The sequence below is a fragment of the Vulpes vulpes genome, chromosome 4, assembly GCF_048418805.1.
Source record: "Vulpes vulpes isolate BD-2025 chromosome 4, VulVul3, whole genome shotgun sequence".
NCBI lineage: Eukaryota > Metazoa > Chordata > Mammalia > Carnivora > Canidae > Vulpes > Vulpes vulpes.
Window position 1 is genome coordinate 23,203,934 of NC_132783.1, and position 26,275 is coordinate 23,230,208.

At 38.0% G+C, this 26,275-nt stretch overlaps 1 long non-coding RNA gene across 1 annotated transcript in view; it reads right to left on the reverse strand.

The window, feature by feature from the left end:
- Nucleotides 1-527: 527 nt before the first annotated feature.
- The window catches only part of LOC140598438 (uncharacterized), a 64,410-nt gene continuing 38,662 nt past the window's right edge, over nt 528-26,275 (reverse strand). The window contains exons 2-4 of the long non-coding RNA XR_012000869.1: nt 19,407-19,510; nt 7,348-7,564; nt 528-662 (exon numbers count right to left, since the gene is read on the reverse strand). This is a non-coding gene — a long non-coding RNA (uncharacterized lncRNA). The remainder of the gene's footprint in view (nt 663-7,347; nt 7,565-19,406; nt 19,511-26,275) is intronic.

A 26,275-nucleotide genomic window follows, 5' to 3' on the forward strand; every position in this document is an offset into this window, starting at 1 on the left:
CAATGTCAGTATTAATTTAGTTGGCTTGCTCTTTTAAAGAATGAAGTCATTCCTTTGTCAAATAAAAGAAACAAGTAGAAAAACCAAATTGCCAAAGGAAAATTGTAATTTCTTAAAGTGGATAAAGAGAAACTGCTTTATTAGAATGGAAGGTTTTCCAAAATGTAAAAGTATAAAACTAGCTGGGAAACAAAACAAAACAAAACAACACCATCCTCAGGATAATAATTATCTCTGGGCAAGGAAAGAGTAGGATTAGGAGAAAGGGGAAAGAAAGAAACTCCAAGCACACATACATCAATTTAAATTCTTGGAAGATTTCAAAATGCTTACACTTCACCATGTGCTTCATACTAATGAAGAACATGTTGTAGGTAACTTGATCATATAAATATCTACCACATACCCATGCACACACAAACGCACACATTGAATTGTATATGTAAACATACAAAACACTGTTTAATGAATAAGTAAATAAACGACAGAAATTTTAAGATTTTCTATTTATTCATAAGAGACCGATAGAGAGGCAGAGACACAGACAGGGGGAGAAGCAGGCTCCTCACAGGCAGCCAGATGCGGGACTCGATCCCCAGACCAGGATCACATCCTGAGCCAAAGGCAGGCAGATGTTCAATCGCTGAGTCACCCAGAGGTCCCTAAAAAACAGAATTTCTGATCATTCAGCAATTTTGTCTGTGATTCCTCTGTATTGATGATCTGGTTCACTCAGTCCAAGTGGCTGAACAGTAGTATTCCATTATATGATGATACATTTATGTGTGGGCACATCTAGTCAAACTTTCTAGAGGCTTACCTAGTTTATTAGCTTTCAAAGAAATTGATTTTTAAAATCATCTCCATAAATGTTTTTCCTAGGCTCTTTGTGTTTTGTTTTTATAATTCTGTTGCTTCAACTTTCTTACTCTTTTGATTTCTTCATCTATCTGCTTGGATTAAATGCTAGCTCATTGTAGTAAATATATTGAAGACTATTCATAACTTCTAAGTATGGCTTTAGCTATACCTCACAAATTTATTTTTCATATTTTAGTTTGTTGGTAATACCATTACAGTTTATGATTTTCCTTGTGAAGTGTTTTTTAACCTAGTCATTATTTAAGCTTTTGTGTTTTTTTTCAGATTTTTCTAACCTGTAGGATTTTAATTATTAGTTGTAATAGTTAATTTCTAATTAAACTGCATTGTAATCAGATAATACGGTTTGAATAACTATGACTCTTTGTGATTGAGAGTATACAGTTAATTTTATAAATATTTAAAATGTTGCATGCATGCTTTAGGAGAATGTGTATTTTCTGTTGTATTCTCTTTTGAGTGCAAGGATATGTAAACTCACAATTATGTCAAACATGTTACTCAAATTCTCTATATATTCTCCAAATGTGTAGCTTCTGAGAGAGGTGTTAAATTTTGCCATTATGCTTCTATGAGCTTTTCCCTTTTATTTTGTAATTCTGAGTTTTGGTAGCTGTTGGCTTTTGGTATTTTATAGTTTAAGTCTATATTATTAGGCACATACAAATTTATAATTTCTAGAGCCTTTTCATGAATTATAGCTTATATGCTTTATTCACATTAATGCTTTGACTTCATATTCTACTTTTTAAAAAATTTTATTTATTTATTTATGACAGAGAGAGAGAGAGAGAGAGAGAGAGAGAGAGAGAGGCAGAGACACAGGAGGAGGGAGAAGCAGGCTCCAAGCTGGGAGCCTGACACGGGACTCGATCCTAGGACTCCAGAATCGCGCCCTGGGCCAAAGGCAGGCGCTAAACTGCTGAGCCACCCAGGGATTCCCCTTCATATTCTACTTTGACAGATATTGTTGCACTAGCAATTTTTTTTTTTTTGCTTCATATATGCTTAGTCTATTTCTTTTTTTTTTCTTCCTTTTTATATTTTCTGTTTTAGGTTGTTTGTGTAGCAGTGTCCCCTGTAAGCAGCATATAATTGATTTTTTTTTATATCCACACTGACAATTTCTGATATTTATTAAAGCGATTTAATCTATTACATTTACTGTCATTATAGTGTATTTCGAGTTATACTGACACACCATATTTTGCATTTTTGTTTCATCAAAGATTTCTTCTGGTTCCTTTTATCTTCCTTAAGTAAGATTTGTTAGACTCATAAATCTTATTTTAGTATCCTCTGTGTCAATTTTTATTTATATTAAAATTTCTCAGCTATTAGGTCTTTGACCACTTTGTTCCAATATTCCTCTAGTATCTTTTACGAGAATCCACTAAAATTTTAAGAAACAATGATTCTCAAAGAGCACTCGATATGAACAACTTTTTCACTTTTTCTCTTCATACTGCATCCAGGGTAAAATTCTCAGTTCTTTTTTCCAGTTTATTAATTCCTTAACCTTGGTCATTCTAGAGATTAATCTTTTACTTTCATATTTTTTTTCTTTTTTTGACACCTATATATTTTCTGAGATTACTAATCAGATCTTTTTCCTCTTCATACAATTTATATTTTTTCAATAAAGATCATTTCAGGGGCACCTGGGTAGCTCAGTCGGGTGAGTATACAATTCTGGATTTCGGCTCAGGTCATGAGATGGAGCCCCACATGGGGTTCCTCACTGGGTGGGGAGTCTGCTTGGGATACCTTGTCTATCTCTCTCCTTCCCTGCTCTCTCTCGCTCCCTCTTAATTAAATAAAAATCTTTAAAAAGATCATTTCATTCATTTTCCCCTTTGATTTTGGTAGCAAGAAGTAGGGTCCTACTATGACAAATACCTAAAACTGTCAAAGCAGCTTTAGAACTGGATAAGGGGTAATAAGGCTGTAGGAGTTTGGAGGGCCATGCTGGGAAAAGCCCACATTGCTGTGAAGGTACTATTGGTAGAAGTAATAGATGCTGAAGGTAATTCTGGTAAGAGTTCAGAAATAAAAGCAAGAACTTCAGAGAGAGACTCTATCTTCTTAGAGAATACATAACTAATCAGAAACAGATTGTTCGAAACATGGATGTTGAAGATCTTTCTGTGAGATCTCAGAATGGAAATAAGGAACATGTTATTGGAAACCATAAAAAAGGAGAACCTTGTCATAAAATGGCTGAAACTTGGCTTAACGAGTGTTCTAGTATTTTGTGGAAGTTTGAACTTGGAAACAATAAAATCAGATATTTATCTGAGTAGATTGCTCAGGAAAGTTTTAAAGGAGCTTGTGTCCTCCTGACTGCTTATACTAAAATGCAAGAAGAGAGAAATGAGTTGAAGAAGGTATAAAGCAAAAAGAAGTCAGGACTCAAAGATGTGGAAAATTCTCAAGTTTCCGAATTTCTCAGTTTGTCATCTCTGCTCTAGCACTTGTACTCATGCTCTTGCTGCCCCTAGACAGTTCCCTTCTTGTCCTCTTCCCATCCAAGTCTGACCTATAGAGTCAGCTTCCCAACAGTCTGTCTTGATTTGTTCAGTCATGTTGGCATTTTCTCTTGTGAATTTCTGTAGCCTTATAATCATTTTCCTGTGATTTTTGTGACATGTAGTCTTTAATGCCCATTTCTTTTTTTAATTTAACATTTTCTGAAATTGAAATTTCAATGTTACTCTTTTGTCTATGTATATATGTATATCTTTTCAGCAATTCTAGGGCTAGCCTCAAATGCTTTTTATGGATAACACACATGTAATCCACGGGTTCTAGAATATGAGGAAATAGAAAATGTGAGTTCTGAATGGTTCTCAGATGGTTCTCCATGGCACCTACAAGAGCAGGGCTAGAGCAGTGTGAAATTTAAGCAAACCAGTGGAGCCTTGCCCTGGTCACTCCTACAGCCTTGAACAAGCAGCTCAACTCTTTTTTTTTGATACTTTTTGCTCTATTATTTTATTTATGGATCTGAGCAAAAAGTTTTGTGAACCCAAAAATATTGTTATAAATGTGTAGTATGTTTTAGCTTTGTCTCTCTTAGGAGAACACAGGCTTCTGCACCCAAAGAGACTGGCACAGTTATGTCTAGATAATTGGGTCAGCTTATTCTTGATTGGATTGTGTGCAAACATGCAGACTACATCCATAGTGATCAACCTCTTAATTTTTTCAAACAACTCTGTGCCAATCTCCTAAATGTTAGTTCCCTTCTAACATTTTCTTTAAAAAAAAAAAAAAAAGTGTCTCAGGCCTCCCAGAATGAACACGAATTTTATAGCATTAGTATTTCTTTACAGACCACAAATTTTAGATTTCTTTCCAAAGCACATGAATGGATTTTAAGAAAATCTGTAAATGGCTATAATTTAAGAGGAAAGTATTATCCTTAAGAGAAGATTAGAATTTGGAGGGAAAAACAACCACAACTTTTATCTAGAAACGTGTTACTTCTCCCTCTGCCCCTTTTCTTGCATGCTCTCAATCAATCAATCAATCAATCAAATCATTATTTCAAAAGAGGAAATGGGCTCACACAATTGTGGAGTCTGGCAAGTCTCAAATCTATAGGGCAAGCTTGCAGGCTAGAAATTCAGGTAAGAATTGATGTTATAGTCTTGATCCCAAATTGCACAGGCAAATGAGAAATTCAGGCAAGGTTTCTATGGCACAGTCTTGAGGCTGAATTCCTTCTAAGGAAACTGGTCTTTGCTCTAATGGCCTTCAAGTGTTTAGATGATGCCTACCCACACTACGGAATGTAATCTGCCTAACTCAAAGCCTACTAATTTAAATGTTATTCACATCTAAAAAATATATTCACAGTAATGTCTACACTAGTTCTTGAACAAATTATTGGGCACCATAGCATAACCACCATAGCATAACCACAATAACATATAAAATTAACCATCACTGTGTGTCATTACCTATTAGGCTCTGTTTTCTTCTTTCCCTCACTCTGCTCTACTTAGTTTTACCTTACTCGACTAAATAAAATGCAGTATGATTTGAGCCTTGTAAGGGTCTCCAATCTGCTACAGACCTAAAATCTCTGAACTAATCAGGAGTTCAAAGAGCTCTCTCTAGCCACAAAGACCAAATTCCCAACAGCTTTGTGTATCAGAGGTTTTCCTGCATAGTAGGTTTGGTGGAAGAGACAATGAGTGAAAGCAGCAAATGTATATGTGGCAGGCTGATCTCAAAATGTTAATACACATTTGCCACTGAATTCACATCATGGATGGTGTATCATTTGTGTCATTATTGCTAGCAGTAAATTTTCATGAAGTCTTTAAAACTGTACCTGATACATATTTCAAGACTGATGGAGTCTGGCTAGGTAAGAGTGGATCTGAGCTGCTCTTTCATTCTGTATTTGGAATCTCAGCAGTCATCCTCTGGATTACTCTATTAGGTATCCTACTAAGATTTCTGCAGTATGATCTCATTTAATTCTCATAGCAACCCGATGAAGCAGGTGCTTTTTTTTTAATAATAAATTTATTTTTTATTGGTGTTCAATTTGCCAACATACAGAATAACACCCAGTGCTCATCCTATCAAGTGCCCCCCTCAGTGCCCACTACCCAGTCGCCCCCACCCCCACCCCCCTCCCCTTCCACCACCCCTAGTTCATTTCCTAGAGTTAGGAGTCTTCCATGTTCTGTCTCCCTTTCTGATATTTCCTACCCATTTCTTCTCCCGTCCCCTCTATTCCCTTTCACTATTATTTATATTCCCCAAATGAATGAGACCATATAATGTTTGTCCTTCTCTGATTGATTTACTTCACTCAGCATAATACCCTCAAGTTCCATCCATGTTGAAGCAAATGGTGGGTATTTGTCATTTCTAATGCCTGAGTAATATTCCATTGTATACATAAACCACATCTTCTTTATCCCTTCATCTTTCAATGGACACCGAGGCTCCTTCCACAGTTTGGCTATTGTGGACATTGCTGCTAGAAACATCGGGGTGCAGGTGTCCCAGCGTTTCATTGCATCTGTATCTTTGGGGTAAATCCCCAGCAGTGCAATTGCTGGGTCGTAGGGCAGGTCTATTTTTAACTCTTTCAGGAACCTCCACACAGTTTTCCAGAGTGGCTGCACCAGTTCACATTCCCACCAACAGTGTAAGAGGGTTCCCTTTTCTCCATATCCTCTCCAAAATTTGTGGTTTCCTGCCTTGTTAATTTTCCCCATTCTCACTGGTGTGAGGTGGTATCTCATTGTGGTTTTGATTTGTATTTCCCTGATGGCAAGTGATGCAGAGCATTTTCTCATGTGCATGTTGGCCATGTCTATGTCTTCCTCTGTGAGATTTCTGTTCATGTCTTTTGCCCGTTTCATGATTGGATTGTTTGTTTCTTTGCTGTGGAGTTTAATAAGTTCTTTATAGATCTTGGAAACTGGCCCTTTATCTGATATGTCATTTGCAAATATCTTCTCCCATTCTGTAGGTTGTCTTTTAGTTTTGTTGACTGTATCCTTCTCTGGAAGCAGGTGCTTTTATCACCATCCTGATTTTATAAATGACAACAGTGAGGCTTCAGAAGTGTAACTAGTCTATCCAGTGTCATGTAGGTAGTAAATTATGAGGAAGGATTAAAACTACGTAATGGGATTCCAGACCTCATGCTCTTGACATTACATAATGTTTTCCAATATACACATGTAATCAAATATTTAAAATTGTAAGAGAAGAAATCAAAGAAGCAATTTAAAGACACTTGCAGACCAATGAAAATGAAAACACAGTGGTCCAAAAACTTTCCAATCCAGCAGAAACCTTTCTAAGAGGGAAGTTTAGAGCAATCCAGCCCTACCTCAAGAAGCAAGAAAAATATCAAATAAACAACCTAAACTTACACCTACAGAGGCTAGAAAAAGAAGAACAAATAAAACCCCAAACTAGCAAAAGAAAGAAAATAATAAAGCATAGAGCAGAAATAAATGAAATAGAAACTAAGAAAACAATAGAACAGATCAATGAAACCAGGAGCTGGTTCTTTAAGAAGATCAACCAGCCTGTACCAGGGCCCCAGCAGCCTCTGCCTCCTGCCCTGCATGCCGCCCTCCCTGGCCGACCCTGTCAGCCACTGTTGGGCAGATGCAGCCCTGCAGAGGGTCCCCAGCTTGGCCTTGCCCCACTGCCGGCCCTCCCGGGGAGCTGTCCTTGGGGCTAAGGGCCTGCAGGGGCCACATGCGGCTCCATGCCCCCAGGTGGGTGGGCACCCGGTGCTGCTGCCCCTCAGCAGCCCGTTGGGGGAAAAGAGGCTGTAACCCGTTGATAGTCCTTTTTGGCTACTCCTTTTGGCCGTCCAGCCAAGGAAGGACTATCAGGCTCTGGGAAGGCATCGTGCACTTGGTGAAGACCGCAGGTGGGCGCCTGCTCAGCCCCTGCTGGACGTGCCCCCCAACTCACCGCTTCCCCTCTGTGGGGCAATTCCCGGAGGCTGCTCTGGAGAGAAGGGGCCCTGCCGGTCCATCCTGGATGAAGAGGCGTTCTGAGAGCCTCAGATATCCTTCACACGCTCTGGACATCAAGACCACATCCAATCCTGGGCATGGAGAGGTCGGTGACTCCGTTCTTCAAACAATGGGACTGCATGGCCTCTAACTCTTCTGACTTGGCTTTTGCCCTGGAAGAAAGACAACAGTTGAATATACACGGATTGTTGCCCTCTTGCTGCATCAGTCAGGATATCCAGGTTCTAAGAATCATTAAAAATTTTGAGCGTGGCCAGGCGGGGCAAGATGGCGGAAGAGTAGGGTCGCCAAGGCACCTGTCCCCACCAACTTACCTAGATAACTTTCAAATCATCCTGAAAACCTACGAATTCAGTCTGAGATTTAAAAAGAGAACAGCTGGAATGCTACAGTGAGAAGAGTTGGCACTTCTATCAAGGTAGGAAGATGGAAACAAAAAATAAAGAAAACAGCAGCCAAGCGGGAGGGGCCCCGTGAGGAGCCAGGCTTAGGCCACGCAGCAAGTGCCCCCAAGACAGGAAAGCACAGGCCCGGAGAAGCGGGAGCTTTACCAAACTTTCCAGATGGAAAGGCGCTGGGAGGGAGCTCGGGCAGGATCCCAAGAGGGGTGGTGATGCCTTCAGGCTCCCAGGTGCAGTAATGGAGGAAGTGCACCCTGGGGGAGAGCGAGCCACACACCCCAGGTAGAGCTCCCTAAAGGCCTGGAGCATGCGTCCACTATGGCCCTGGAGCAGTTCAGGTGGCGGTGATGCACGGAGGTGGCTGCGAGCCCAGGAGCGGGATTCCAACGGTTAGGACCCCAGAGCCCAGGGCACGGGGGACACAGCCCAAGATCCGGCACCCCCCAGGACAGGCAGAGGCTGGGAGGACACAGGAGAGCAAGGACGCTCCTGCTGCCGCCCCCAGCTGTACAGATTGGTGCCCCTGCCCAGGGAGCATCCAGGTCCCTGTGGACTGGGAGCTCCCGGTATTACTGCGGGACTTGACTCTAGGGCTGGAGAGCTGGCCGCTGCCACTGTTGTTCCTACTGGTGTCACCTTTTACCCCGGACTGAGCAGGCGCCTCACAGGATAAACAGCTCCCATGGAGCAATGCACCTGGCAGGGGGCTGGGCATCTCCACCAGGTGCACACACCTGAGAATCAGCACAGCAGGCCCAGCAGGCCCCTCCCCCAGGTGAAGAACAGCTAGAAGGACAGGGGGAAATAAAGTTATTGACCAAGCAGCACTAGAAAGTTCAAGAGCAGTCGAGGGATTTACAGTGTATAGAATCAGAGGACACTCCCCCTTGATTTTTGTTTTCCGTTTGTTCCCCCCCCCCCGCTTTTATTCTTTTCTTTTTTTTCTCTCTTTTTCTCCTTTTTCCAGTACAACTTGTTTTTGGCCACGATGCACTGAGCAAAATGACTAGAAGGAAAAACTCACCTCTAAAGAAAGAATCAGAGACAGTCCTCTCACCCACAGAGTTATAAAATTTGGATTACAATTCAATATCAGAAAGCCAGTTCACAAGCACAATTATAAAGCTACTGGTGGCTCTAGAAAAAAGCATAAAGGATTCAAGAGACTTCATGACTGCAGAATTTAGATCTAATCAGGCCGAAATTAAAAATCAATTAAATGAGGTGCAATCCAAACTGGAGGTCATAACAATGAGGTTTAATGAGGTAGAAGAGTGAGTGACTGACACTGGAGAAAAGCTGATGGCAAGGAATGAAACTGAGGAAAAAAAGAGAAAAACAATTAAAAGCTCATAGGATAGGTTAAGGGAAAGGAAAACAAATGACAGGCTCAGAAGGAAAAATATACGTTTAATTGGGGTTCCCAAGGGCGCTGAAAAGGACAGAGGTCCAGAATGTGTATTTGAACAAATCATAGCTGAGAACTTCCCTAACTTGGGAAGGGAACAGGCATTCAGATCCAGGAGATAGAGAGATCCCCTCCCCCCTCTAAAGTCAATAAAAAACCGCTCAAAACCTCGACCTTTAATAGTGAAACTTGCAAATTCCAAAGAAAAAGAGATCCTTAAGGAAGCAAGAAACAAGAAATCCTTAACTTTTATGGGGAGAAGCATTAGGATAACAGCAGACCTCTCCACAGAGACCTGGCAGGCCAGAAAGGGCTGGCAGGGTATATTCAGGGTCCTAAATGAGAAGAACATGCAGCCAAGAATACTTTATCCAGCAAGGCTCTCATTCAGAATAGAAGGAGAAATAAAGAGCTTCCAAGGTAAGCAGGAACAAAAAGAATATGTAACCACCAAACCAGCTCTCCAAGACACCTACAGCCTGAAAATAAAAGGTTGGAGAACCATGTACCATTCAAATGGTCCTCAAAAGAAAGCAGGGGTAGCCATCCTTATATTAGATAAAGCTTATCCCATAGACTGTAGTAAGAGATGAAGAGGGACACTATATCGTACTTAAAAGATCTATCCAAAAAAATAAAAAATAAAAAAATAAAAAGGATCTATCCAACAAGAGGACCTAACGATCATGAATATTTTTGCCCCAAATGTGGGAGCTGCTAAGTATATCAGTCAATTAATAAACAAAGTGAAGTCATACTTAGATAATAATACACTTATACTTGGTGACTTCAATGTAGTGCTTTCTACAATCGACAGATATTCTAAGCACAACACCTCCAAAGAAACAAGAGCTTTAAATGATACACTGGACCAGATGGATTTCATAGATATTTACAGAACTTTACATCCAAATGCAACTGAATACACATTCTTCTCAAGTGCACATGGAACTTTCTCCAGAATAGATGACGTATTGGGTCACAAATCAGGTCTTATCTGGTACCAAAAGATTGGGATCGTCCCCTGCATATTTTCAGACCATAATGCTTTAAAATCAGAACTAAATCATAAGAAATTTGGAAGGATTTCAAACACCAGGAGTTAAAGGACCAAACTGCAAAAAGATGAAAGGGTCAACCAGGAAATTAGGGCAGAATTAAAAAGATTCATGGAAACTAATGAGAATGAAGATACAACCGTTCAAAATCTTTGGGATGCAGCAAAAGCAGTCCGGAGGGGGAAATACATAGCAATACAAGCATCCATCCAAAAACTGGAAGGAATTCAAAAATGAAAGCCAACCTAGCACCTGAAGGAGCTGGAGAAATAAAACAGCAAATAGATCCTATACACAGCAGAAGAAGGGAGTTAATAAATATTCGAGCAGAACTCAATGAAATCGAGACAAGAAGAACTGTGGAACAGATTAACAAAACCAGGAGTTGGTTCTTTGAAAGAATTAAGATAGATAAACCATTAGCCAGCCTTATTAAAAAGAAGAGAGAAAAGATTCAAATTTAAAAAATCATGAATAATATAGGAGAGATCATGACCAATACCAAGGAAATACAAACAATCTTAAAAACGTATAACGAGCAGCTTTATGCCAATAAAATAGGCAATCTAGAAGAAACGGATGCTTTTCTGGAAAGCCACAAACAACCAAAACTAGAACAGGAAGAAAATGAAAACCTGAACAGACCAATAACCAGGGAGGAAATTGAAGCAGTCATCAAAAACCTCCCAAGACACAAAAGTCCAGGGCCAGATGGCTTCCCTGGGGAATTCTATCTAACGTTTAAAGAAGAAACCATACCTCTTCTACTAAAGCTGTTTGGAAAGATAGAAAGACATGGAGTACTTCCAAACTCCTTCTATGAGGCCAGCATCACCTGAATTCCTAAGCCAGACAGAGACCCCACCAAAAAGGAGAATTATAGACTAGGATCCCTGATGAACACAGATGCAAAAAATCTCAACAAGATACTAGCCAATAGGATGCAACATTACATTAAGAAGATTATTCCCCATGACCAAGTAGGATTTATCCCCGGGATACAAGGCTGGTTCAACACTCGTAAAGCAATCAACGTGATTTATCATATCAGCAAGAGAAAAAACAAGAACCATATGATCCTCTCAATAGATGCAGAGAAAGCATTTGACAAAATACAGCATCCATTCCTGATCAAAACTCTTCAGAGTGTAGGGATAGAGGGAATACTCCTCAGCATCTTAAAAGCCATCTACGAAAAGCCCACAACAAATATCATTCTCAGTGGGGAAGCACTGGGAGCCTTTCCCCTAAGATCAGGAAGAAGACAGGGATGTCCACTCTCACCACTGCTATTCAACATAGTACTAGAAGGCCTAGCCTCAGCAATCAGGCAACAAAAAAGAAATAAAAGGCATTCAAATTGGCAAAGAATTCAAACTCTCCCTCTTCGCAGATGGCAGGATACTGTACATAGAAAACCCAAAAGACTCTACCCCAAGAGTGCCAGACATACAGCAATTCAGCAGTGTGGCAGTCAGTGGCATTTCTATACACTAACAATGAGACTGAAGAAAGAGAAATTAAGGAGTCAGTCCCATTTACAATTGCACCCAAAATCATAAGAAAACTAAGACTCCTAACTCTGGGAAACGAACTAGGGGTGGTGGAAGGGGAGGTGGGCAGAGGGTTGGGGTGACTGGGTGACAGGCACTGAGGAGCGCATTTCATGGGATGAGAACTGGGCATTATATTATACGTTGGCAAATCAAGCTTCAATAAAAAATGAATGAAAAAAGAAAAATAATTAAAAAAAAGAAACCTAGGAATAAACCTAACCAAAAGGTAAAGGATCTACACCCTAAAAACTACAGAACACTTCTGAAAGAAATTGAGGAAGACACAAAGAGATGGAAAAATATTCCATGCTCATGGATTGGAAGAATTAATATTGTGAAAATGTCAATGTTACCCAGGGCAATTTACACGTTTAATGCAATCCCTATCAAAATACCATGAATTTTCTTGAGAGAGTTGGAATGAATTATTTTAAGATTTGTGTGGAATCCGAAAAGACCCCAATAGCCAGGGGAATACTAAAGAAGAAAATCATAGCTGGGGGCATCACAATGCCAGATTTCAGGTTGTACTACAAAGCTGTGGTCATCAAGACAATGTGGTACTGGCACAAAAACAGACACATAGATCAGTGGAACAGAATAGAGAATCCAGAAGTGGACCCTCAACTTTATGGTCAACTAATATTCGATAAAGGAGGAAAGACTATCCCCTGGAAAAAAGACAGTCTCTTCAATAAATGGTGCTGGGAAAATTGGACATCCACATGCAGAAGAATGAAACTAGACCATTCTCTTACACCATACACACACACACACACACACACACACACAAACACACACACACACACACAACCTCAAAATTGATGAAAGATCTAAATGTGAGACAAGATTCCATCAAAATCCTAGAGGAGAACACAAGCAACACCCTTTTTGAACTTGGCCACAGCAACTTCTTGCAAGATACATCCATGAAGGCAAGAGAAACAAAGGCAAAAAAGAATTATTGGGACTTCATCAAAATAAGAAGCTTCTGCACAGCAAAAGAAACAGTCAACAAAACTAAAAGACAACCTACAGAATGGGAGAAGATATTTGCAAATGACTTATCAGATAAAGGGCTAGTATCCAAAATCTATAAAGAACTTATTTGAACTCAACAGCAAAGATATAAACTATCCAATCATGAAATGGGCAAAAGACATGAACAGAAATTTCCCAGAGGAAGACATAGGTGTAGCCAACAAGCACTTGAGAATATGCTCCGCATCACTTGCCACCAGGGAAATACAAATCAAAACCACAATGAGATACCACCTAACATCAGTGAGAATGGGGAGAATTAACAAGGCAGGAAACAACAAATGTTGGAGAGAATGTGGAGAAAGGGGAACCCTCTTGCACTGTTTGTGGGAATGTGAACTGGTACAGCCCCTCTGGAAAACTGTAGAGGTTCCTCAAACAGTTAAAAATAGATCTGCCCTATGACCCAGCAATTGAACCCCAATGTTTATAGCAGCAATATCCACAATAGCCAAACTGTGGAAGGAGCCTCGGTGTCCATCGAAAGATGAATGGATAAAGATGTGGTATATGGGGGATCCCTGGGTGGCGCAGCGGCTTAGCGCCTGCCTTTGGCCCAGGGCGCGATCCTGGAGACCCGGGATCGAATCCCACGTCAGGCTCCCGGTGCATGGAGCCTGCTTCTCCCTCTGCCTGTGTCTCTGCCTCTCTCTCTCTCTCTCTCTCTTTCTCTCTCTCTGTGACTATTATAAATAAATTTAAAAAATTTAAAAAAAAGATGTGTTATATGTATACAATGGAATATTACTCAGCCATTAGCAAAGACAAATAGCCCCATTTGCTTCAATGTGGAGGGACCTGGAGGGTATTGTGCTGAGTGAAGTAAGTCAATCGGAATGGGAGAAATATTATATGGTCTCATTCATCCGAGGAATATAAAGATTAGTGAAAGCTAATAAAGGGAAAGGAGAGAAAATGAGTGAAAACATCAGTAAGGGTGACAAAACATGAGAGACATTTAACTCTGTGAAATGGACAAGGGGCAGTGGAAGGGGAAGTGGGCGGGATGTTGGGGTGACTGTGTGATGGGCATTGAGGGGAATTTGGTGGGATGAGGACTGGGTGTTATGCTATATGTTGGAAAATTGAAATCCAATTTAAAAATAAACTAAATTGATAAACATTTAGCCAGACTCATAAAAAGGAGAAAGAGGGGGGATGTCTGGGTGGCTCAGTGGTTGAACATCTGCTTTCAGCTCAGGGTGTGATCCTGGAGTCCCGGGATCGAGTCCTACATTGGGCTCCTTGCATGCAGCCTGCTTCTCCTTCTGCCTGTGTCTCTGCCTCTGTCTCTCTCTGTCATGGATAAATAAATAAGTTCTTAAATATTTCTTTTTAACAAGCATTTAAAGAAGAGTTAATACCTACTCTTCTTAAACTACTTGAAAAACAGAAGGAAAGCTCCTATGTATTCTATGAGGCCAGCATCACCCTGATACCAAAACCAGATAAAGACACTACAGAGAGGGAGGGAGGGAGGGAGGGAGGGAGAAAGAGAGAGAGAGAACTACAGGCCCATGTCTCTAATGAACATAGATGCAAAAATCCTCAACAAAATATTAGCCAACCAAATCCAAAAATACACTAAAAAAATCATTTACCATGATCAAGTGGGATTTATTCTTAGGATTCAAATGTGATTCAATATTCACAAATCAATTAACATCATACATCCCATCAACAAGAGAAGTGTAAAACACCATGATTGCTTCAATGGATGCAGAAAAGCATTTAAAAGTACAACATCCATTCATGATAAAAACTCTCAACAAAATAAGTTTGGAGGGAACATAACTCAACAGAATGAAGACAATATATGAAAAAATAACAGCTAATATCATACTCAATGGTGAAAAAAGTGAGAGCTTTTCCCCAAGATCAAGAGCAAGACAAGGATTTCCACCTGACTACTTTTATTCAGCATAGTACTGGAAGTCCTATCCCCAGCAATAAGAAAAGAAAAAGAAATAAATGGCATCCAAATGGGTAAGGAAGAGGTAAAACTTTCACTATTTGCAGGTGCCATGATACTATATGTAGAAAACCCTCAGGATTCTACCAAAAATTGACTAGACCTGATAAATGAGTTCAGGAAAGTCACAGGATACAAACCAATATACAGAAATCCACTGCATTTCTATACACTAATAATGAAGAAGCAAAAAGAGAAATTAAGAAACAGTTCCATTAACAATTGCGCCAAAAAGAATAAGATACCTAGGAATAAACATAAACAAGGAAGTGAAAGATACTGAAAAACTATAAAACACTGATGAAAAAAATTGAAGACCAAATGAAAAAATATTCCATGTTTATAGATGAGAGAACAAGTATTAATAAAATATCCCATGCTCAAAAAAAATCTACAGATTTGATGGAATCCCTATTAAATACCAGTAGTATTTTTCACAGAACTAAAACAAGTAATTCATAAGCATGTATGGAACCACAAAAGACCCCAAATAGCCAAAGCAATCTGAAAAAGAAAAAAACTGGAGGTATCACAGTCCCAGATTTCAAGATATATTACAAAGCTGTAATAATCAAAACAGTATGGTATTGACAAAAACAGACAATTGATCAATGGTATGGTATTATGGGCATAAAGATCACCTTACAGTATCACTTCTATTTGATATTTAGGGTGAAAATATAGGTGTTCGGTGAAATAGATGAAAACAGACCCTAGGGCAGCCCGGGTGGCTCAGCGGTTTAACGCTGCCTTTAGCCCAGAGCATGATCCTGGAGACCGGGGATGGAGTCCTGCATGGAGCCTGCTTCTCCCTCTGCCTGTGTCTCTGCCTCTATCTCTTTCATTCTGTGTCTCTCATGAATAAATACATATATTCTCTGCTCCTATGAATTCTTTTTTTTTATTCCACATGTAAGTAATATATAGTATTTGTCTTTCTCTGATTTATTTCACTTAGCATAATACCTTCAATTTCATCAACGCTGTCACAATGGGAAGGATTTTCTTTGGTTTTTCTCATGGCTGATTAATAATGCATTATTATATATGGAATATAATGTGTATATATACACAATATACATGCACTACATTTTCTTTTTTCATTTGTCCATTGTTAGACATTTAGGATGTTTCTATGTCTTGGCTACGATAAATAATGCTGTGATAAACATGAGAGTGCAGATATGCTGCTTTCATTTTCTTCAGATAAATGTCCAGAAGTTGATTTCTTGGATGATATGGTAGTTTTATTTTTAATTTTTCAAGAAACATCGACAGTGGGGGTTTTCCATAGTGGCTATACCAATTTACATTTCCACCAATAGCCACAAACATTGCCTTTTCTCCACATCTGTGCCAGCACTTATTATATCTTGTCTTTTTGATAATAGCCATTATAACAGACATGAGATGATATCTCATTGTGGTTTTGATTTGCATTTATCTAATGACTAGTGATGTTGAGCATCTTTTCATGTGGCTTGTTGGCTATCTGTATGTCTTCTTTGGAAAAATATTCAGTTGTCTTGTCTATCTTTAAATCAGATTGTTTTGCTTGTTTTTGTTTTGCTATTGAGTTGTGGGAGTTTCTCATATATTAGGGTTGTTAACCCTTTATCAGATAAATGGTTTCCAAATTTTTTATGGAATTTTTATTGGGAGGCTATTTCAGTTTACCAAATCCACCAATTGTCAATTTATCCTCAGAAAAAAATTACGTTCAATCTTCTGGCTGTATTTTTGGAAACCATTCATACTGTATAATTGCCAGGTAAGAAACAGAGATATAATTCTACTTGTTCACCTTTTAAAGGTACATTCAGGGATGCCTGAATGGTTCAGGGGTTGAGTGTCTGCCTTCGGCTCAGGGCATGATCCCAGAGTCCCAGGATCAAGTCCCACATCGGGGTCCCTGCATGGAGCCTGCTTCTCCCTCTGCCTGTGTCTGTGCCTGCCTCTCTCTCTCTCTCTCTCTCTCATGAATAAATAAATAAAATCTTTAAAAATAATAAAATAAAGGTACATTAAACTGTTTGTTTTTTAATATTTTTATTTATCTATTCATTCGGGCTTATCTGAAAGCCCTGGACACTTTGAATTAATGAAAAAATTGAAATGAATATTAAAGTCTCATTACCCTAGATAGTGATTCATGAATTAGGTTTAATAGCCTAAGTATTCTCCCATCTGCTGAGAAATATACCTAGAGAGGATTAACATTAATTCTAATAATTCCAGTTTTAAATGCTGTTTTTCACAAACAACTTATTAAAAGAATTTGCAATACTTCTTTGGAAAAATCCCTAAAGTTTTATATGACTGAAATCTGCTCAGAAATATAAAAACAAAGAAATCATGAAAATAGAAATATCAACAGAATGAAAATGACTTAATAAGAAACTACATAGATCACTGACTATTAAAGGACTTATCTCCCTGTTTGTCGATTATGATAATTCCCAAATTTTCCTTCTGATTTTTTTCTATTAACTAGTTATATCCCTGTTAATTAACAACTGGATCAAAATGTAGACAGAACTGAAAATTTTTTAAATCACAAAATGAATAAAAGAAGTCCTCAGAGGGGATCTATTAAAGCCATTCAATTTACAAATGAAGAAATTGATGACAGGTGAAGTAAAACATTTATTTAAGGTTGCAGTGACTTGGTGATTTCATCCCCCATTTCAATTCCATTGACTTAGAGCAATTGTTTATTAATTTTAGTTATCATACTATTGAAGGTTTTCAGTGATACATAAATAAGTGGGCAGGGAAACTGATAGGTAGGTTGGTAAATAGATAGGCAGACCACTAAACCCTCCCCCAATTTTAGACATTCCAAGATCACCTAGATTTTGTCAGTTTTCAGTAGCTCTATTTTAAATCAGGCACTCAGTATGCGTACATTATTGAGCATCTGCCATGTACTACTCCTGGGATAATTGTTAGTGGATGTAACGAATAAGAAATCATCCTTGTCCACAGAAAACTGACAGAGCTATTTATTTAGCTCAGTGTAGTAAATAGGTATGAGGAAAGTGAATGGGATTGAATACATAGAGGAAAGTGAATGGGATTAAATACATAGAGACCTCAGCCTGCTTGAAGGTAGGAGAAATTAGATCTGAATCTAGTCTTACCCTACTCTCAGTAGGAATTGGTCTATTCAAGGGTTGGCTGAAAGAACATTCCATCTATAGACAGGCAGAGACAAGAAATCAGGTGTTGTGAAATGGATGGGAAAATGTGTCTAGTACAAGCCTATCAGACAATAGGAACTTCAGCCTATTATTGTGGATACGTGCTGATTTTCCCTAACTTTCAGTGACCCTTCTTTATGATGAGAGCAAGAGGTTTGCCACATGTAAATTGTAACAAAAAGGCAACTGACTAACTGCAAATTTAAATACAGATAATCAAACAAGAAAGTGAAGTGACAGAAAAGAGAGTAGGACAGACTTCATAAGGGCAAAAAGGATTCCTGAGAGGAATTTAATCCATGTCTTAGTGTTATACTGTGTATTCCAGGTTCTCTTCCTATATGTATCCATTAAATTTCCAGGAATGTGAGGGACATAATAATTGAAATTACTGTCCAATTATAAAATATGAGTATGTTTTTCCTAAGTCTGTGATCCTGAAAATGCATATGTGAATACCTTCTTCCCAAATTCAATCATATTTAAATATTCTATGAAGAAACTAACACTTAAATAACTATGATAAATTAATTTGTTGGAAGAAGATAATATAATATATATCCTCAATATATATAATGTATATTGAGCTGTGATTAGATTATTATAAAAATTTTCTAGGACTACCTGGAATAAATATGAAAGGAGAAAACTGTCCTATAATTAGAACCTAAGTAAATATACAATTAAATATGTATCTTCTATATTGTCCTCTTGGCTTGAAGAAAAGCTAATTCTATAGAAAATACACCTCAAAAGTATTACTTTCACATTCAAACCTATTCAACTCTACCTACTTCATGTGCATCTGACTGAATACATTCTTTGTATGTGACAATATTTACGTATTTAAGTCTAAGAATCACACCTGAAGAACAAATATTGGTAAATAGGAATAAAGATAACTTGAAAACCAACAAATTAACATGTGTATTTGTATTTCTGTTGTAAAAAACAGCCATAATTTTCAATATGACCTCTAATCTTTATTTAAAGTATTGTCATGAATTTCCAGCTATGGTAGACCAAATGTTAAGGACCAAGATTCAGGAGAAAAAAGAAACACAGGAGGGGAGTCTAGCATTTCCCATTGTAGTGTCTCCTGATTCTCTTAAAGGTGATTAGAAGATGAGCAGTGCTTTTGACAGCCTTGGGGCCACAGTAGACAGTGTAAGAATTCAGAATAGTGGCTTATTGGAAGGAAGGAGGGAGTAAGGATTAAGAAAGGATGATGATCTTTCTTTTTTTCTTAGTGGTCATTATACACGTGTTACTTTGCCCTAACTCATCAAGCTGCACATTAGTATTTTGTGCACTTCTCTGTGTGTTGTACTTCAAAGTAGACAGTAAAAACTTACCACGATAAGAAACGTCAACTCATGCTTACACCCTTAAATTCACTCCAGTAAACACATTGAGCATCTTCTCATGCCAGCCATGATGCTGTGTTAGCCTCGCAACTCTAAATAAAAGACAAATACCATATGATTTTATTCATGTGTGGAATTTAAGAAAAAAAGCAAACAACATGGGAGAGGGAGAGGAAAACCAAGAAACAGACTCTTATCCATAGAGAACAAAATGATGGTTACCAGAGGGGAGGTGCCCAGCAGGATGGGTTAAATAGGTGATGGGGATCGAGAAGTGCGCTTGTGATAAGCACCGGGTGTTGTTTGTAACTGTTGAATCACTAAATTCTACACCTGAAACCAGTATTGTACTGTCTGTTAACTAACTGGAATTTAAGGAAAAATTTTGTAAAAAGGCCATACATTTTTTAAAATAAACTTATGTATAGAAACAAGAACAAAAACAAAAAAAGAGAGAGACACACACACATCCCTAATTTCATCAAGCTTACTATTCTAGGAAAAATATGGCATTAAGAAACGCCATACTAGGAAAATTCAAGACTTTAGCACTTACATTGAAAGCCACTGATTTAATAAAGAAATCATATCAGTTCGGAATGGTAAGTTCTACAGCCTAAGTTATAAATTTATAAATTTAATATTTCCTTTTCCATGGTAATATTTTTGCTGTGATTTTTAAAAATATTTTATTTATTTATTTGAGAGAAACAAAGAGCATGAATAGAAGGAGGGGCAGAGAGAGAGAGGTAGAGGGAGATACAGACTCTCCGTTGAGTGGGGAACCTGACGGGAGGCTCAAGCCCAGGTCCCTGAGATCATGATCTCAGCCAAAGTCAGACCCTTAATGAACTGAGTCACCCAGCCCCTTTGCTGTGATTTTTAAACATATTTACTACAAATTCCTTGAGGTAAGAGGCTATGTTTTATTCATCTTTCAATCCACTGTTCATTGCACAAGGTGTAGCTAAGAGACTTAAGTAAATAGATTGGATGAAGAAAAAAAATCAAGATATATAGAACGTCTTCTTTAATGTATCTGGTTGCCTGTGTGATTCTTTCTTTATAAAATAAGCCAATTTAAGGCAAGAGACTTTATTCTTTACATTTTCTTGAAGAAATTAAATGTCATGCATAAATTTAGTGCTTAATAATTCTTTTATGATTATTAAATATCCATTGTTCAACTTTTAATTTTTAATCTTAGACGGGCTCATGGCCATCTATTAACAATTCCTAACCCTTCAGCTCTTCAAGGATTTATAATTTAGTACAAGTTTTTAACTTCATAGATGAGGTAAATTAAGCCCCAAGAACTTGTAAAGTAAGGCATAATACTTAGCTCTCACTTGCAAATTCTCTCTTATACTCAAAGATAAACATATCAGATCACTTTGTACATCTCCAAATGTACTCTACTGGTAATTGTTTAATTCATAAAAGGAAAACATTTCATATTCAGTGTAAGAAAAACAGTGTGATTGCTACAAACAGGAAGCAAAAACAAAATGACATATACATATTTTTTATGTGAAAAAAATCTACAGGTGTGTGTATTTAATACTAACCTATGGTTTTGACAGAGTCAATGGTATTTTCTGGGAATAGGCAATTGGAAGAGTTTTTACAAAAAAAAATTGTCTTAAGAAATTTGGAAAGCAATCTACATTCACAGTTATGTTTTATCTGCAATCAAGGAACTGACAGTCTACGTAACTACAGATTTCCTATTTGTTGTTATTTTAATGATTGCAACACTAGTTTGAAAAGTTCAGCTAGAGAATTCAGTCTCTACCTTGAACTATGTTCTATGAGAACACTATGAGAAGGAAAAGTCAAACTGACCAGCAAATACATTAAATTAGACTCTTGGGATACGTGACCACTTTCTAAAAGAAAAACCACATTACACTCACAAAGCAGAGGAAAGTTTTCACTAAGAAGGCTTTATCCCAAGATAAAGCAGAGAACTGACAGTGAGGACCTCTGGAGACCATCACACTAATTAATCTCTCTGGTATCCAAGGGTTTATTATCTCCACTGAGGCCTATTCATAGGTGGAAAATAATCCTGAAGGTAGATTCATTTCCAAGTTGTTATGCTAAACAATGAAACTAGTCATGATCCAATATATCATTTATCCTTACTAAGGAAATACTTAAGGGATTTGAGATGATGAGTGAATGTTATAGAAAATTTAAAAATTAATGTCATTTAATGAACCATGGGTTTAATTATGAGCATATGAAAGAAACGTATTTGATTATTAAAAGATTATCTAAAATTACAGATTATACAACTTCTTGGGCACTTGATCTTTTTGATCAAATTCAGTTAATAAAAACTGAATAATGAGCCATTTAATAGGAAAATTCTTGCACCAAAGAGATCATCTTCCTAGGTTCAAATGTTTCTTAGGGTTAAAGGCTGATGAACGTTTCATGAAAACAAAATGGATCATACACTCAGAGAAAAATCTTGCTTTGCCAAAGCATTTTATAACCTAATTTTGAAATTAGAATGGAAATTAGCATATGGAATATTTTCATTATCATACAGTTACAACAAAGTTTCTATCTACTCTCTCGTGCACTGTATTAGCTCCTGGGTTTTCTCAACTCACATTATTTCACAATATTCTTCCACACATGACTATTTTTGGTATTTTATACTTCGAAAAATATGTTAGCTTATTATTCAGAGATAACATCCAGAGGGAGTTAAAGCAGCTAAAAACTTCATGATCAAAATCCTTGCCCTCTGACATAACTGAAACAGTATTTCTTTGAGTTATATTCTGACACCAAATAATAATTATGGAGAATAAACAAACGCTAGTAAGAGCCCTGGATGTCATCAGCAACAGAAAGGCTATTTGTAATACTGTCTTAGAACTTTCCTACTTTAAAGATAACTAACAAGCCTACTCAACCTTTTGGGGAAACTCTCAAGAGAGGAGGAGTATTGCATGGAAATAGCAAAAGTGAGCAACAATAATGCTCCCACTCCTGGCCACTATAGCATGTGAGGGGAGACAAACAATGTTCCAGTCAAGGCAAAAATAAAATAAGGAAGCTGAGATAACTTTTTAAAAAGATTTTATTTATTTATTCATGAGACAGACGGAGAGGGAGGCAGAGACACAAGCAGGGGAAGAAGAAGGGTCCATGCAGGGAGCCCAATGTGGGACTCGATCCCGGGACTCCAGGATCAAGCCCTGAGCCAAAGGCTCAGCTTAACCACTGAACCACCCGGACGTCCCCAAGATAACATTTTAAATATGGTTGAGGATATTAGGGGAGTCTTTTTACCTTAGAAAATGAATTCCCTGAGACACAGTGAAGAAATTTTGAAAGGTAAGATGAAGTAGAGGGATAAATAAGAGATAAACAAACATACAGAAAATGAGGGCATCACTGGACGATGCTACCATAGAGGTAAGGAGGGCAGTAATTAAAGTTGGGTTTTGCCTGATGAGAATAACAAGAAGTTTAGTGGAATTATCCTATGAAGGCTCTTTCTTTTTTCTTTTCTTTTGAAGGCTCTTTCTACTCACAATCACTTCCCCTTAATATTTACATCCACTTCAATCCTGATTCTTTTTCCACATTCCACTGAAATTGCTCATGCTAAGTTCACCGTTGACTTTGACATTGCCAAATCAGTGAAATTTTTCTTCCAAATGATCTAACCTTAAGCATATCTGACCACTCTGACTTTTTCCTTGTTTTCCCAGCACCACACACTCATCCATTTATTCTTATTTCACTGACTTATTTTTCTACCTCTTTTTTTTTATTCTCCTCTTACCCTAATATAAATTTTCCTTCTCTTTCTCTATCATCTTCTGAGGTAATACCAGCCAATTTCATGACTTAACACCATTGTTTCATGATGATCTCCAAATTTATATCTAAAGTCTAGACTTTTCCTCTGAGTTTGAGTTACATTTATCCAACAGTTTACTTCACATCTCTACTTGTATGTCCAATAAGCATTTCAAAATTAGTGTGACTGTCAAATTCCCTCCTCTTCTATCCTCCTCTAACATCACAACGCTGTCAGTAAAATAAATAATTGAAGGAAAAACTGCTAAGTTTAAATAGTTTAATACTGTGTTTCTTCTTCTACTTTTAAATTCCTATTTCCAGCAGTGCCTTTCCAGTTCCACATGGTCTGCTAACAAAAATGTAACTATTGCTGTTGCTTTATGTCTTTTTAGTCATTATCTTTATCTTTCACTTTCCTGCCTCTGTTTCACAGTAAAGATCTGTGAAATCAGTGACTGTTATTTTTGCCATATGTTGCCATAGGAAAATAAATTATCAATAGGATTTTGCTCCAATTCTTTTATTATTTATCAAAGGTGGGAAGTTTCATTTTTTAATTAATTTACTTTTTATTGGAGTTCAATTTGCCAACATATAGCATAACCTCCAGTGCTCATCCCACCAAGTGCCCCCCTCAGTGCCCATCGCCCAGTCACCCCAACCCTCCGCCCACCTCCTCTTCCACTACCCCTTGTTCATCTCCCAGTGTTAAGTCTCTCTCATGTTTTGTCACTGTCACTGATATTTTCACTCATTTTCTCTCCTTTCCCCTTTATTCCCTTTCATTGTTTTTTATATTTCCCAAATGAAGGAGACCATATAATGTTTGTCCTTTTCCAATTGATTTATTTCACTCAGCATAACACCCTCCAGTTCCAATCACGACGAAGCAAATGGTGGGTATTTGCCGTTTCTAATGGGTGAGTAATATTCCATTGTATACATATACCACAGCTCTTTTATCCATTCATCCTTTGCTGGACACCGAGGCTACTTCCACAGTTTGGCTATTGTGGACATTGCTGCTAGAAACATCGGGGTTCAGGTGTTTCAGCATTTCACTGCATCTGTATCTTTGGGGTAAATCCCCAGCAGTGCAATTCCTGGGTTGTTAGGGCAGATCTATTTTTAACCCTTTGAGGAACCTCCACACAGTTTTCCAGAGTGGCTGCACCAGTTCACATTCCCACCAACAGGGCAAGAGGGTTCCCCTTTCTCCACATCCTCTCCAACATTCATTGTTTCCTGCCTTTTTAATTTTCACCATTCTGACTGGTGTGAGGTGGTATCTCATTGTGGTTTTGTATTTCCCTGATGGCAAGTGATGCAGAGCATTTTCTCATGTGCTTGTTGGCCATATCTATGTCTTCCTCTGTGAGATTCCTGTTCATGTCTTTTGCCCATTTCATGGTTGGATTGTTTCTTTTCTTTTGAGTTTAATAAGTTCTTTATAGATCTTGGATGCTAGCCCTTTATCTGATAAGTCATTTGCAAATATCATCTCCCATTCCGTAGGTTGCCTTTGTTTTGTTGACTGGTTTTTTTGCTGTGTAGAAGCTTCTTGTCTTGATGAAGCCCCAATAATTCATTTTTGCCTTTGTTTCTTTTGCCTTCTTGGATGTATCTTGCAAGAAGTTGCTGTGGCTGAGTTCAAAAAGGGTGTTGCCTGTGTTCTCCTCTAGGATTTTGATGGAACCTTGTCTTGCATTTAGATCTTTCATCCATTTTGAGTTTATCTTTGTGTACGGTGTAAGAGAATGGTCCGGTTTCATTCTTCTGCATGTGGATGTCCAATTTTCCCAGCACCATTTATTGAAGAGACTGTCTTTTTTCCAGTGGATAGTCTTTCCTGCTTTGTCGAATATTAGTTGACCATAAAGTTCAGGGTCCACTTCTGGATTCTCTATTCTGTTCCACTGATCTATGTGTCTGTTTCTGTGCCAGTACCACACTGTCTGGATTACAACAGCTTTGTAGTACAACCTGAAATCTGGCATTGTGATGCCCCCAGATATGGTTTTCTTTTTTAATATTCCCCTGGCTATTTGGGGTCTTTTCTGATTCCACACAAATGTTAAAATAATTTGTTCCAACTCTGTGAAGAAAGTCCATGGTTTTTTGATAGGGATTGCATTAAACGTATAAATTGCCCGGGGTAACATTGACATTTTCACAATATTAATTCTTCCAATCCATGCGCATGGTATATTTTTCCATCTCTTTGTGTCTATCTCAATTTGTTTCAAGAAATGTTCTGTAGTTTTTAGGGTATTGATCCTTTACCTCTTTGGTTAGGTTTATTCCTGGGTATTTTATGCTTTTGGGTGCAATTGTAAATGAGATTGACTCCTTAATTTCTCTTTCTTTAGTCTCATTGTATAGAAATGCTTCTGACTTCTGAGCATTCATTTTGTATTCTGCCATACTACCGAATTGCTGTATGAGTTCTAGCAATCCTGGGGTGGAGTCTTTTGGGTTTTCTATGTATGGGAAACTTCATTTTCATGAAGCTATATTAAGTAAGTACTTGCCTAGAATATGGCATTGCTATCATTTGACCTTTATCAGCCTTTCTCCCTATTCTTTTGTTTGAACGAAGGTCCTTTCTTTCGTGGGAAGATAGGAAGGGCCTTTAATATACAGGTGGAGAAATGTGCCACGATTCAGAGGAAGCCTAGAAGAGGAAGTAAATAGTCCTATATAAGTAAGGTCATAGGGTGTCTCTTCCAAAATAGGCAGAAGAGACAAAAAGAAATATTATAGAAACAGCAGCTGCCATGTGAAATGGGACTGAGGGAATACTGTGTTATATGGGGGTAAAGTCTCTTAACTGCTTCTTGAGAATGTCTGTGAAGGGCTGCATCTTTCTTCCAGGCTCTTGGAGTTGAATTTGTAAATATTTTGGATGTGTCACTGTTGGTCCTAAGGTGAAAGCAATGTTATATTTGGTTTATACAATCTTACACGCAAAAATGTATTTAATTAAGCTATATTTAATGAAATACACATTAGTATATGGCCCTGTT